The following is a 16,094-nucleotide window of genomic DNA, read 5'->3' on the forward strand; positions in this document are numbered from 1 at the left end:
GGTTTGGATTTTTTCTGGTTTAAAGTTCCTCTGAGCTCTGAAGCTTCCTTGGGCCCAGAGAGGAAGCAATACTGTTTCTCCTAGCAGCCTGGCACAGAACAGGGACTCCACAGCCTTCAGTCAGTGCTTGCCTCCCATTCCCTACTCAGCTGAAACATGCCCTTCCTCATACTGCCAACCATGCAACTTTGTATTTACATTGTAATAAGCAGGGGCATATAGTATAGAACAAACTTCATTTAGGATTCTAAAACAAAAGTATATTTATATATAATTTAAATTTAATTTACAATTTAAAAATCTCACCTTAACCCATTTACCTGCCTTCTTTCCACACCATGCTAAAAAGCAAATGGGGAAAAAAAGAAACAAAACAAAACAGTTTACTGATATGAGGTGGGTAGGATGTCACCATGCATATGGCATCTCCCCAGAATTCTGTGTCTTCCTGCACAGAAGTATGGTCAAAATTCTGCCAAAATTCACAGACTCCACTCAAAGGAATGGAACTGGGCTTCCACCACTATTGGTACAATGGCTGTCCTCAGGCTTGGTACCTGCACAGTTCCTCATAGGAGACAAAACACTCTCTCCTCTGTTCAGAGTGGTATTTTCTTGATGGATTCTTGGTCACATCTGACAAAGGACAGAGGTATAATAGCTTTACATTTTTATTTTATGTTAGACCTAGCTAAACTAGAATCAGCCTGTCTGTCCTTTAGCTCCTGATCTGTTTCCTTGGGAGCCAAATCCTAGATTTATGATTTCTTCTCATTAAAATGGCCCTCTGTTTTTTATCAGCAATATCTGGAACTGTGTATCCAGGTCTGAAAAGTTTTACAATACTATGAGAAGGGGGTTGGGAAGACAGGGTTTACTACTTTGTTTGAGGTTACTGCACAGCCTTGGGAAGCAAATATAAATGATACATTACACATTTCTTGATTTAATATACGTATTCTTCACTAAGATGATGCTGCCTGCCCTTGCAGTTAATTTCAGAAACACTTTTAATTACAGCTTCCATCATTCCAGCTGCTACTGTGTTATTTCTGCCAGTGTCCTGCAAAAAAAATAATTTAGTGCCAAAGCAGAAAATAGCTTAACCAATGAAGCAAACCACTCACAAAAAAACCCTATCAAGTATATTACTCTCAGAATAAACAAAGAGGAATTTCATGGTTTGGGCTGGACTGGCCACTGAAATGAACTACAGATGCTCTCTTTTACTTCTCTCCCCTTCAGAGAAGGGAGAGCATCTCCCTTCAGGAAGAGAAGGATGAGAGAGAGACTTATGAGTTTAAAAGAAAACTACACTACTTTAATGAAATATTAATAGTAAAATAATAAAAATAAAATATAATAATATATAAAAAGAAAATAATGAGATATATACAATATATACAAAACCGCATCAAGCTCCCAGGACGAGGATCACTGGATTCTGGATCTGGACTCAGGAACACACGGATCAGGATCAAAGGCAGATGAACAGAGAGAGTCCTCCTCGGATGTCGGTCATTGAAGAAAGAGAGTTGACCCTTTGATCCCTCAGCTTTTATACTGAGCATGTGTGTAAGGGATAATAGAGGATGTTCCAAGTGAGACACGATGGAAAATTACTAGTTGAACCAAACCCAGCATACGTGCTGAGAAAAAGGACCTCAGTACTGTTGCTGCAAAAACTATGTATGTATCCATGAGAACCCGACCTTCAAAGAAGAAAATAACAAGAAGGGAGTGCAACAATGTGGTCACGTATCAGAAAGCCGCTGTTAGCAAAGCCGGATCACGAGCCTGGTGGGGCTTGCTGCATGCACTGGCCACGCATGCAGCGACTCTAGCCTGTACTTTTCCACTCAATCTGGTGCAGGATATAAGGAGGCTGTCTTGGGGCAGAGAGAGAGAGACGTGAGTGCACTTTGAGGATACAGGGGATGCCCTGAAGGCGCTGTGCCTACCTCCCTCTGCCATACCGATGTGGCTCCTTGTTATCCTGCTGCTCGGCGGTGCTACTATGATCTATGGATTGGTAAGACTCTCTTAAGTAACTTTCGGGGCATTTGGGAACTGCAAGGCTTCACAATAAAGCTGAGTTAACTTTTTTCTCTGTAGCAAGGCTTCACAATAAAGCAGAGTTAACTTTTTTTCCTTTGTGTGGGCTCCGGTTTGTATGTTGAAATCTCTCTTAAAAAAGAACCCGTTACAGCATGATGCAGATGGGATGGAATACCCTGTTGGTCAATTTTGGGTCACCTGTCCTGTCCTCTCCTCCCTGCAGATGCGACCCCTCTATGCTTTTCCGCTTCTGACCCTCCAACAGGGCAAATAACAAAGTTAGCTGACCTTGGTTGTTACAGCATAACAACCATAAGCATAAGCAAGAGCCTCTCTGCATACCATTCCTTGGTATAAATTATAAACATCAGGTCTTATCTCTGCTAGAAGCCGACAATGTCTAAAAAATATGCTGTTAATTTCAGAGAGTTCAGTTAATTAGAAGAGGCTTAGGTGAAAAGTAAATTTACTGAAAAGAAAATTGTTTCTGTTTTACCTCAAACCAGGACAAGGAACAAGCATCCTGCATTACAAGGTTGTCACATACAGGGAACTCCAGCAAGCTTACTTTCTCTGTTCTTCTTGCAGCAACCAATTCTTAAATATATATGAGAGTTTCATGCAGTTTTGTGGTACATATCCTTCAGTAAGCTTGCGGTGACGTTGGCTCAGGCAACACTCAGATAATTGTTTTATCAGTTCTGTCCATTACTAGATCACTCGTCAACACAAATTTGGTCAGGATTGAACAGCTAGCAAAATCAACCAGTCCTGTCTCTTGGAGGAGTCACCATCCCTCCTGGCACCCAGACTCCTCCTTGTTGACAGTGCCTATAGGAAGCAGTAGGGCTGGAGGTTCAGAATTTAACACATCCCAAAGGAAATATCCACTTCCGTTATCTCATCCCTCACTCTCTAGCTTCTCAGTATATCTGTATCAGGAGTAGTATACCTTTGCCTAGTTCTTGTACCTGCAGAAGGCATGGTCTTGGTGGAATTGGAGCAATCTTTCATAGTGGAAGGCCTACTCTTACTCCATGTCCACAAGCTACTCCTGGTCTGTCTGTGTCTGACATAGTATTCTCCATGAGATGCACTCTGGTATTCCTTGGCTCCTTCAGGTTCTATTCAGGTTCACATTCTGGAAGTGGCTGTATGCAAGGAATCTGGAAAGATGATAGCTAGTCTGACAGTCCTCGAGGTCCTGTATACCCTTAGTATGCTGTATTGTTGCCCGTAGCTATCGCCTCTAATCCTAAGAGCAAATTTGAGCAAAGCAAACCTAAGAGCAAAGGCTACAAAAGTGGGAAGATCCCAAAAGTAGGAAAAACTGAGGGAGAGAAGATGTGACATTTGAAGATTGCCCCTAACCTCTCTCCTTACTTGGAGGGGCATGAAACCAACCAAAAGGTGATTTGATCACTCAGAATCCGGCAATTAATATTCATCCCAATTCATTGCAAGCTCATTTGGGGTCAAAAAGTTGCCAGTGAGCATCACAGTTTAAAAGCAACCTCTGCTTATTTGGATAGTTCTTGGTTCAGGATAAATGTGGCTGAAGGTGCTTCACTCAGAGAAATTGTGCTTTGGGTCAGCCAAGAACATCTGTGGTTCCACTTGCTTCAATTGTGTGACCTGGACATTATAGCAGAGGTGACTAGGGAGCTCCAGGAAGAAAAATGCAAGCAATAACTGATAAAGTTCAGCTTCCAAGCAACCTAGACTGGAAGCACACTCCCATCAAAAGTTTCATACAAAAAATCTACCATAAAGTAGCAGCTAAAAGAAGAAATGGAGAGGGAAGAATGTCCACATAAGTGAGTTTTTTATCTGTTGTGGCAGTCAGGTTACTGCATAGATTCTGGAGATCTTTTTTAAGGTTCCTGGCTTCCAGAAGCTCTCCTCCAGCCTCTTCCCTAGATTTCACTCCTTCTGACTCTTCTACTACAGATATTTCTCATTCTATTTTTCCTCAGTATTCCCAGCAAATTAAAACTGATCTCAGGCAGAGATCATCCCACATTCTTCCTCACAGAAGCTCTGGTGTGATGTCACTCACCCAGATGTAGCTGACCTTATGGTAGAAGGGTCCTCTTGACTCCAAGGTGTTCATTATTGCCTTTGGCTTTCTTCTCAACACAGGGCCTGCATTGATTCAGACACCTAATAACTCCAAACTACACTATTTCAGTTACACCACAAAATGACGTGTGTCCTAAAGATGACTTTCCATCCAGATACTCCAGCCTACACTGAATTATATCCATAGTCCCCAGCTGGGATCATGAAAAGCACTTGGGAAATGCAACTTCCTATTCTGCACTGTCATGGAGCTCAGACTTCAGCTTCCACGCTCTTTTCTTGGCATTGTTGAATCCAGCTGTTTGTTAATGGGATTGAGGTGGAGAATAGCCAGAATCAAAGAAAATGAAGGCCCTTCCATGTGCAGATCCTGTATTTCAAGCAGTATGAAAAGCTTGAACTATCCAGTATGAGGAGCATGAGATGTCAATATGATTGTTCAGTGGTCTGTTTGAGAAAACGAATTCCAAGGCACTCTCTCCACATTCTTTAAAATCCACCTATCTTTCACGTTAAACTTCACAGTGATTTTTATTTAAGCAAAACAGTCTAAACCTTGACCCTCCATTTGTCTATGTCCTGGTTTAAGTGACACAAGACTAATTTATCTTCTAATGCTTGGGAAAACTACACTTTTGGAAGACTCTAGTGTCTGAATTTGTGAAGATATTTACTTTATAGCCAGCTATAGTATGTGGGTTTCAAGGTCTCAGTGTTTTTGAGCCTTGCCAGGTGCAGGGATGAGGAGGAGTGAGACCTGGGCACTTGAACCAGGCTGGCCAACGGGATTATTTCATACCATGAATGTCACATTCAATATAAATTAAAAAGTTTGCTGTGAAGCTCTCTTCTATGATGGCTGCAATCCTGAGAACTTCTTGCCCCAGTGCCCGACCCCTGAGGCCTTCCCTTCCTCCCAAAGCCATAGCACTTGCAGTGTCTGACATTTGCTGTCCACTGCTGGGAGTGCACACAGCTTCCTACTGATATAGTTGGCTGAGTATAATCCTTGTATATTTTATATTGGTATCAGGATCAGTACTGGTTCTTTAATGTTATTAATGTTAAATTTCTATTCTTATTCTATAAAATCTGTTTACATTTCAACCCTTGGGTTTCCTTGTTTTTTCCCGATTCCCCTTCCCGTGTGGGGAGGGGTCATTGAGTGATATAATAATTGTCTAAACGACAACAAATTGTTGTGGGTTTCTCAAACCATAACAGTCTAAGATAACTAAATTCCTTCTAAGTGTTAGACCTGGGATAAAGAACTGTGGTTTCAGAGATATCATACAATGCATTGTCGGGAAAAGGCATGGATAGCTTGCATACAAAATTTCCTGAAAACTATGTTTACAGGGAATTTGCTTTGTTATAAACTTTTAAATCCATTACACTTCTTATTAAATGCTGTTCTTTTGGGAATATGCATCTCCCAATGTTTTTGTTTCCTATAGCAAAATGTAGTATATGTATTTCCTTCAAATGTTTCTGTTCTAGATAGAACTTAAGTTGGTATGAAAATTTGCATTGCCTTTCATAGGTGGGAAAATATCTATTAATTATTATAGTATCTGCTTTATACTGACCTCTGTAACAGGAAATAGACCACAAGTGACCCAATAAAGCTGGTGATAAAAATATAAATAACATCTTGCTTTCTTGCTATTGTGTTGGCTTTTCCGCAGTTCTGGATGGCCTGTGTCACACTATAACTGGCACAGTCCCACTGCAGAAAGACATGGAAGGATATCTGGGTGTTAATATGCAAGTTGCTGGAGAAAGAAGCTATTAGGCTAGATCGGAAAATTAACTTTATAAAATTATTTCATCAGCTTATTTTGATAAGCAAATAGTACACAAATATTGTTTAGAAATATGATACAACTCTTCACACTAATTATGTATTTGATTCATAACTAAAAGTAGATATTACAGTTATACCTCTAATTATAGATGTTGTACTTCATAGTAAAGTACTTAAATGCAAATCGTGTAATTATTTTTAAAAAACCATACTATAATCATACTGCTGAAGTTACCCTATTCTTTTAATTCTAGATTCTTGTATTTTTTGACTTTATAGTGTGTTGTTCCCTATTTCACAGTGTTGATTTTTTTAATCAACAGAGACAAAAATAGAAGAAATCATATATCAATTAATGACTGTTATTTCAAAATAGCATCTTAAAATACGATTAGATGGACACGAGCATGCAAAATATCTGACCAGCGATACCAGCGACTTTTCAAAACCAGTAACTATGATGATTGAAATGTTACCACGATTGTTTTCCCAGGGTCGTTTGTGCTGTCACCAGCTTTCTGGAATGGATCCAAGCCACATACATGTCCCCATCAAAAAGGATGACCTTGACCCTTGGTTATCACAATTTGACTTGTTGTTGCAACAAAATATTCGTCCTTTACATGATCAGCTAAAAGCTCAAATACTAAAGATTCAAGACTTAATGAACCGCAATGGATTTGAAATATTACAAAAGGATTTCTCGTGGGTAAATCCAAAGAAATTGGCTTTCTGGGCTAAATTTAGGAATCTGGGTATTTATTGCCTTAGCAGGGTTCTTTTTGATTCTGTTTTTAATTGTGTTTAGTATATAACCCGCTAAGAGCGTCACAACGAGTAGAAGCACAAGTCATGGCGACCTTGTTAATAAATGGTCTGGTGTTAAACAAAAAAGGGGGAGATGTGGCAGATCTACGAGCAGAGGCCTGCATACGGCCAAAGACACAGTGAGCAGAGCACACAGTAACCACAGAGCCAAGAGAACAGTTCATACCTTCACTCCATCCTGTGACGACCATATAACATTTCCGAATCTCGGACAAAGAATAGGGCTAAGTATTCTTCCTTCGCTAGGAACAGCAACGGCATTAAATATGTTGAATAAGATAGGGTGTTGGGCAAGTAAACAGATAAACCTCACAACTGAAATCATATCTAGCTTGCTTACTGATGCTGATAGCATTCGGCATGCTACGTTGCAAAATCGAGCGGCTATTGATTTTTTGCTGTTAGCTCAGGGTCATGGATGTGAAGATTTTGAAGGTATGTGTTGTATGAACCTTTCTGACCACTCATCATCCATTCATAAGCAGTTACAGGAGCTGAAGGATAACATGTCCAAATTAAAAGTGGTCAAAAATGGTTTCGATGATTGGTTAAGCTCATGGGGTATAACGGGATGGTTATCAGACTTCCTAAAACAAGGGCTCATGCTATTGTTGGTTATATTATTATTGATTATGGTAGCCTCGTGTGTTCTCCGCAAAGTGACTGACATGATAGAAAATGCCATGCATAAGGTCTGGCTGGCTCAAGAAGAAAAAGGGGGTGTTGTAGGAATGTGTCTGAGAGAAAATGGCCATGTGAGCCAGCCTCCCTACTATGAGAGATTAGATTAAGGGCAAAACAGGTGGTAGAAGATGGAATTGGTACATGGGAAAAACGGGAACTGAGAAGGTAGAAAACATGTTGTGCTAATGACTAAGCAATTTACTATGCGAATTCTTGTAACCAATCTGATCTGTGAATGAACTGCATGGACAGCGCGTGAACAGAGACTGTAAGCCAATCATATAGCTGCCGCTAGCGCGTGCTCTTATTGCCTGTCTATATATATTCTGTGAAAACTTGAATAAAGGGAGAATGATCATACTCATATTGAGACTCCATCGTTACTCCGGGTCCTTCTCCCACTCCAACACTTCTATCTCAGGGAGATGACTGGGGAGGGGAGGGGGCGAGGCAGGCCATGGCAGGAGCAAACAGCTCCGGCTCTGTCCTTCTCTGCTGACATTCTGCCTCCTCCATCGGCCTCAGGTGGAGCAGAGGGGATCAGCAGGGGATCGTCCCAGACCTTCGGACCTGGCCTGTTCGATCCCCCTCCCGTGGGTTGTAATGCTGCAAAAGCCCCGGCTGCCGTGGCTCGCTCCGTGTTCATGTCTTGTAAGGTCGATAACACCAACCACCATGTCGTCGCTAACGGTGATGCCTCTTTGTCTCCTTTACTTATCACTTCCCACAGTCTTTTCCCAACAGCCTCCCATATTTCTGGTTTAAAAGCTGTCTGGGGCTCTGGTTCGAATCCGTTCCCTCTGCACCAGATTAACAACCTTCGGAGCATACGCTCATCGTATTTCACCCCTCTCTTAGAGAGGATATGCAGGAGAAGTCTTAATATAGCCCCTTCTTCTTTTATTACTTGTTGCCCCATCTCCTGCCCCGGCTGCTCACCTCTCTCTGGGTGTCCGTGGCCACGTCGTCTGTTTCCTCTATTCCGGATTGCTGCCCAATCCGCCCTGTCTCAGTCCAGCTGAGCCGTCCTCCAGCCGGTGGATCTCCTTCTGGGTCTTCCGCCCCTCGCGTTCCGTTGCTCAAGCCAAGTGCCGATCGGTATCACATCGGGGTCACCATCTGAGGAGAAATAACTGGACTCCAGACGATCCAATGTGAATCAACAGAAGCCGTTTATTAAGCACAGATCATCATCTTTTATACCCTGTGTTGTAGCCGTACATGCCACTTGCTTATTTCTGATTAGCTAGTTACACTGTCCACGCGCTGTCCATGCAGTTCGTTCACACATCAGATTGGTTACAAGAATTCACATAGTAAATTACTTAGTCATTAGCACAACATGTTTTCTACCTTCTCAGTTCCCGTTTTTCCCATGTACTAATTCCATCTTCTACCACCTGTTTTGCCCTTAATCTAATCTCTCATAGTAGGGAGGCTGGCTCATGTGACCATTTTCTCTCAGACACATTCCTACAGAAAGGCACATGGAGTAGTAGTATTTAGATTACAGATCTCAGGAGGTAAAAATTATTGTAGTATCCCTGAAACAAAATGTTATAGCAATCTACAGAAACTGTAATCCCAGCAGGAGTCTGGTTTACAACATCCACTAAAAAAGTAGCAATGCATTGCTCATTATAGAAGGATTATTGAAAACTCATAATTTGTCTTAAAATCACATAGTTAAAAAATAAAAAGGTAATTATTGCAGAAGCTGAAGTTTCTGCACTACAGGGATATTTTTCTTCTCTGTGTGCTGTTTTTCTATTTAATGTATGCCATAAAACATATACTGGCATCATGACCAGGCTCATGTTCCCGTAAAAAGCAAGATTTTTTTCCTGCTCATGAAGATTAAAGGAAAGCCTGGGCAGTGATCTGTATTTAAATGCTGCTTTTGCACTAACTGAGCAAAATAACAGAAATGGAAGAGGAATGTGTGCATGCATCAAGGAAAAAGGGGATGGAGGGTTAATGTTTTTATCTATATAGAGTAGAAAGAAAAAAAAAAAGAATAAACTGAGAGTTTTCAACATGGCTGTTGAAGTCACAGCTACCATTTTTCTGTAACCAAACAGTAATAAGTAATTATATTATGCAGACCAGCTGTGAAGGTAATGAATAGAATGCAATGCAATGCAATACGATGTAAAACTCTTTGAGTAATTATTGTCATCTATTAGTCTCCCTTCACAGCACCCTCTCAGTAAGTTATTCTTTTATACAGTTTCATAATTGAAATCTATCTGAACAATAAATAATATTGGTTATGCAACATACCATGAGCAGCACGTTAAAAAAAGAAGACACTAATTGTTAAGAAGCTGTAAGAAGTGTGGGTGAAGTGAAGAAATCCCAAGATAATAATAAGAATCAATTAATCCTCTGCCCCTAAATTCTGTCCTAATTTCAATTAATTTAATTTGTATAATGCAGTGGAGCTAAAGCACTGATGGACCAACATTAGCTGATATGTTATATGTACCTTTCATAAAAAAACCCTTATAAACATATTGCAATTTCTAGTTCAGCCCCTTGATTTTGTACAATAAAATATGAATTTGTTTCTTTTGTCTCCCCCCACCAGTTCCATTCCCCTCAGACTCAATGCCATAGCTCCAATGGCTTCAGGACTACAGAAAAAGTGCTTCAGCATAAAAAAAAAGTCTGAAATACTCAGGCCAGAGAGATCTGTATGATTTTTACCTTGTTCAAGTTGAATAGCTAAACAAACTTGTGTTTTTCTAGCCTTATTTGTAGCTTACACTTTAAAGAAATATATGTTCATGTTAAAGTCTGGTAATATATTACAGAGCTCAAAGATATATTGTTGACGTAATAAATAGATAAGTAAATAAGCAAGCAGAAAATTAAAACCATGTTGCAGGAGAAAACTGTGAATTAGGATTTAAATAAAATATTTTAATTGTCAGAAACTGACTCAAAGTATTAGAGGTATTGTCTGCAAGAATCTTAAATTCTATTCTAATATAAAAATCCTTCTACGTGAGTATAAAGTGACAATCATAAAATAAAGAGATTGGTGGCAGATTTATAACAGTAAGTGATACCATATAAACTCATCTCTTCCTGGTCTAAGATCATCATGTGTGCAAATAAAAAGTTACAGAGAAGTTGAGATGGTTTATTTTTGTGATACAGCCATTTTTTATCTCTAAAAATGAGAAAATACAGAAAAGAAAAGCAGCATGACTAAGGATGTGAGACTCTTTAAATCTGTTAAGGAGGAAAATCAGATTATTTTATTTCAGTAAGAATAGATTGTATATTAATTTGGTTCAGGAATACTCTATGATAGTTGGTATATACTCCAAGACAGACAAATGAAGACAACATAAAAGATACTGCAGAGAATAAATTTAACACAGAACACAATGGGCATTTTCCATAATGTGTCCTACCAACATTAACTAAACTAACACAAGCTGCAAAACAAAATTTTTATGAAGATCCCTTTGTACAGTAAAAAGGATTTTTGTCACATTTGTACCACTGGTTAATACAGATGGAACAGAAACATGGGCATTCTCTAAGAATATCAAGTATCAGCTAAAAGCTGAGCTGTAAAACATGAAAAGATTTATGCATAGAGTATTGCTGGAACCATACCAAATTCTGCAAGGTCTTAGTTCTGGCACTTGAAGAAGGAGCCCTTGAGTGTCTCAGACATAATCAAAATAAGACTACAGTCTCACATGTTCTGCCAAGTGAATTCTAACATGGTCCTAGAATCAGATAGGAAAAAATTGAGACTATGAAAATGAAGAACAGAGCAGTCAAGGTGAAAGACATCTTGAAGACTGTGAATAAGCAGGTGTAAGAAAAAAATGTAAATGTAAATCATCACCAATCTACAGCACAATGTAAACCATCAAAGATGATAATAACAGCTTTCAATGATAAATCTTCACTTAGAAACTATATGAACAAACTCTGTAGTATTTTCCAAGCAGTGCATAATCCAGCATAACAACAACAGTGTACATTGCAGAAACATGTTACCTCTCTCACAATTATTGATGTTGTCATACTATTCCTTTAATGGAAGTAAGTTAAGCATACTTCTGGCTATTTGAAGTCAAAGTCTTGCATTACTCATTGCTCTCTTGTGCTACAGGTTAGAGATCCTTTTAAACTAACAATCAAAATAAATGAAAATTGCTCATCTCCTCCATAAGAATGGAAGAACAGTTTCCATGGAAGTGAGTTCTATGTACACTATAGTCACACTAGAAGACTGCCTGCTTATCTTTGAAACTATTTGAAAAGCTTTGGATCCTGTTCCTTCACCCCTCACCTTTGGGACAGAATGTATTTCCACTGGTTTTTGTGGGAATAACACCTACTTAAAGGGAGAAGAATTGGGTCTTCCTGATATTTTTATTTTTTGTTGTCTTTTCAGAGTCCAATCCTTCAAAGTCTTTAAATTAATCTTTAATCACAAATACTTCTATCAGATTTCATGGAACTACTAGTGTACTTATTCTATAATGCATATTCTAAAATACTTTGCTGAAACAGGATTGGGAGGCAGAGTTCAAAATGACAAATGCTTAATTTATAGCACTAGAAAAAAAATCCTTTCTAAAGCATTCTGCAATACTTTAGAAAGGCATAAAGGAATGTGCAAAAAATTATATTCTTTAAATTAATTTGACCTTTTTGTTTTATCCATTATAGGTAATGATTTTCTATACTATTATGATCTGCTGAAACTAATATTTGTTATGCAGATATTGAAATTACCCAATATCTTTACTACTTCCGAGCCTGAGCACACCTCATCTGGCGATTCCTGCTTAATATACATGTATTCATTACTTCTAATGTATAAAGTTTTAAACTCCAAGAAGAGTATTTAGCAATATATTCTGAACAGTTGCCTAAATGCATGCCCCCAAAACAACGAAGACTGTGAAAGGATGCAGCAGCTATTCTACAAGCAATAGGAGTTTGGTTTTTTCTGAATTATTTCTGAATTATTATTTCTGCAGAATTATTATTTTTTTATAATTACTTTTTTATAATTCTTTTCAGAATTATTATTTCTGCATTCCAAAATAAATAATGGTCTGTAATGCATTTTACTTTTTTGAATGTGTACAAGTTAATAAGAAATGCTAGCTCAGCCCAGCTTCCTCCTACAGGCAAATGATCAGTTATAGAGTACCTTTTTAAGGGGGTGATGCAAGAGAAATTAAACCTGACTAGCCAAACACAGCAATGTGTTTCTGCTGAGATAGGGTGAGAGAGAGGTAGCTATGCAGCATACCCAGCTCTCTCCTGCCTTGCTAGCAGAGAGGTAGATGGTGGGATACACCAATCAATTAATAAATTATGAGAGAGCAGATGCCCCTTTAAGGTCTGCTTAGCTCTTCAGAGGTTGTAGTTGTGGGAGGAGAGGTTGGGTTTAGTGTTGTAGGGGATAGTGCTGAAGTTTAGAGGTCTTTGGGCCTTGAGGGGAAAGAAGCTAAGTTTTTCTTTATGTGAAGAACCAATATAGAGACTGAATAACAAATAGGAAATGCTTAACTTGTCTGTAAGGTAGGCAGGAGGCATAGAGCACTGAACTCCACTCACAATACAGCACTGCTGGGTGTGCTGGTAGCAGGACCTCTTCTGCTACCCCTGCTCCTGGGTTTGCAGGAGCCCAGGCATAGCTGTCTCCTGCTGGATGCTGACAGGTGAGGATATTCCCTTTTTTCCCCCCTTGCTTTGAAGGTCCAGGTCCTGAAAGTAGTTCTCCCTGTGGGAGGGGGAGTGAGGCTGTTGAGGGCTGGCATCTGTGGGACTGTGTCCCCCCTCCCCTATACCTCTACCTGCCACAGGAATCTCCTACCTTGAGCTGCCCTCCAACAGGAGCTCTTGAGGGACTTCTTTGGTTTGCTTCTCTCTGGGAGCTTTAATCCCAAAACCAATCTTAGAATTCAGGGGGGCTGCTAGATGAGGATAAACGGGTGAGAAGAAATACTATAATTGAAGTTAGCATGGGAAAAGGGATGCACCTGGCAACTTTTTTTTTTTTAATTAGGGTAGCTTTTCTATTTTCCTCCCTTTAGCTTTCAGATGTTTGGAGTGGTAAAAGGGGAAGTGAGGATGTGGTTAACTGCACCCAACTAACTTCAGAAAGATGAGTCCATTGGGAGATGGAATATGTAATGTTTCCTTTTAGGGTTTCACTTATTGTTAGGAATTATTGTTAGGGACTTACTTGAAGGGGGTTTTTTTTGAGGGGGAGGGTTTGTTTTGGGGTTTTTTTGTGTTTTCTTTGGGGGGGTGGTTTTTTTTTTTTGGGGGGGGGGGGGAATTTGCAAAACAAATACAGCAAGTAATATTCCCCCTAGCTAGTCAATCTGTAGTAACATTTTGGATCTGAATTTGGGGGAATCCAACAAGTGTCAAAGAGGCTAAGGCAATGCTGAAATTCATGTGTTTGCAAACTTTGATACTGAGCTCCCCAGCACTAGCACACATTGAATCTGTGGCAGTACAGAGGGGGAAATCAATTTCATAAGAATTGTCAAAATGCAGGTGGCAGTAAGTGGGGAAGAGGCAAGACTAAGGTTTTTCCCTCTTCACTCTGTGCTTATTGTGCAAGAAAGAACAGATATAGGAAAACATGAAAATCTGAATGTAGTCCTTTGTGCCATATTTAGCCCTTTCTCATAGATGTCTTTATTACTTTTATTACACAATGATATTCTCCAAAATATGCTTTTTTTTTGGTGTTTCTTTACAGAAGGAGGCTTTGTAATGTGGCAACAATTTAGTATACCACAACTTCCCTTCAGAGTTGCAAATTGCCACTGGTACTACTGACAGATAATTCACCAGTAATGACAAAAAAGGTTTATTGTCAGATAGGAAGACATCTCAAGGATGGGTCCCATCCAAATCTGTGGTGGTCCAGCTTCCATCTGTGAAACTATTCATGCTAACAGTTAAGCATGTGTACTTGCAGGAAGAGAGTCTGAGGTTTCATAAATAAATCCTATTGTGCAATATCTGATAAAGTTGTTTTTAACATCAGTATCAAGCTTAGAAATGCTGAATACGCATTACTGGGACAAATCTGAGTTCAGCGTCCTGTCCCAACAACTAATTAGTGATAGATACTTGAGAGAAATTTATATGTATACCATAATGAGAGATAGGGGATTATTTTTTGCTCACAGTAGTCTTCTATATCATCAGATAGAGAGATAGATCATGAGATAGATCAGATAGAAATCAACTTCCAAGCAAACTAAAAGAAACCAGAAACTTCCTCTTAACAATTCTAAATTTGCCACTTTCTCATCTCTAAGAGGATGTTCTCTTGCTTTGTGGTTATTAAACTGAATGTGTAGACATTCCAAACTTACTTTATCTGTTCCAGTTGCCCTGGTGACACTTATGGCACATTAGTTTGTCTGCTTTCTCAGATACTTGCATTCTTTTCAATTCTTCTTCATATAAGCATGTTTTTTCCTTTTCCTTGTTCTTTTCAATTTCTCTTCCTTATTCTTTCTAAATTTGCAGCATTCATTCTGAAATGGAGTGTTCAGTGCTGTACATCACTCCAAAATAAGCTGCAGTATTTGCATAATGACTTTTTTATATTATTTCTGTTTTCTTAAATTTGTCTAGGCTGCAAATTGAGCTGTCTAGTTATTGTTCAGGTCCCTTTTCTGTGCAAATATCATCTGTATTAGTGATAATTTTCAGATTTTTCCAATGCATATTACTTACATTTGTCAACATCAAACTTCATTTGAAATGCACTTAGCTGCCTCTGAAGCTTCTCAGAACTGTCTCATTCTGACTGAAATAACTGTTAGATTCAGGAAGCAGATCAAGTTTCAGTATAGGCTAGGATGTGTTCAAAAAAAACCAAAACCCCAATATTACTGCAAGTTTAACCAAAAACTTTAAGCTGAAGCTCAGTTCAAGAGCAATGTCAAAATAACAGTTCAGGTTCTGATGTTGCCTGGGTCTGGTTTTCACTTCACTCTGTAGTGGTTGGCTCACTTTTAAGCACCAGGGGCTGTTAGGTACCTGTCCTCTGTGACACTGAGGTACCGTGGCATTCAATTATTGCACTAAGAAAACTGTCTGCTTACTTTTCTTGTCTCTCTTCCCTGATCTGTAACTGTGACCTTTCACAACTACTTAGTTTCTGTTTTGGGGTGTGTTGTGGGTTTTTTTTTTTTTTTTCTTTCCCAAATGTGAGGGATTGTGTTAGAAGCCTTTGGAAGTTTGAATCATCTCTCTAAAGAGCTAGAGGATAAGGACCAGCACAGGCCCTGACCCCTTCCCGCCTCACTCAAGGAGAGGCTGTAGCATCAGGGCAGGAGGAAAAACAGCAATTATACAGTGCCTCATAGCACAGAGGAGCATTGTGGCTGCTTTCTAGTATCCCCCAGGTTTCCCTTCAGGGATCTCCAAGCCTGCATGGCCCTGGCTTGTGGCATCTCCCCTGCCGGTGGGGGGGAAGCAGCAGATTACTCATACCACTCCTTAAAACACAACACCCACCCTTAGACAACACTTCTCTATGTAGCATGCCAACACCACTCCCTTTCCCCACCCAGCGCATGTGCCAGCTCTTGATGCAGCCTTGGCAGGGAGG

The sequence above is a fragment of the Rissa tridactyla genome, chromosome W, assembly GCF_028500815.1.
Source record: "Rissa tridactyla isolate bRisTri1 chromosome W, bRisTri1.patW.cur.20221130, whole genome shotgun sequence".
Classification (NCBI taxonomy): domain Eukaryota; kingdom Metazoa; phylum Chordata; class Aves; order Charadriiformes; family Laridae; genus Rissa; species Rissa tridactyla.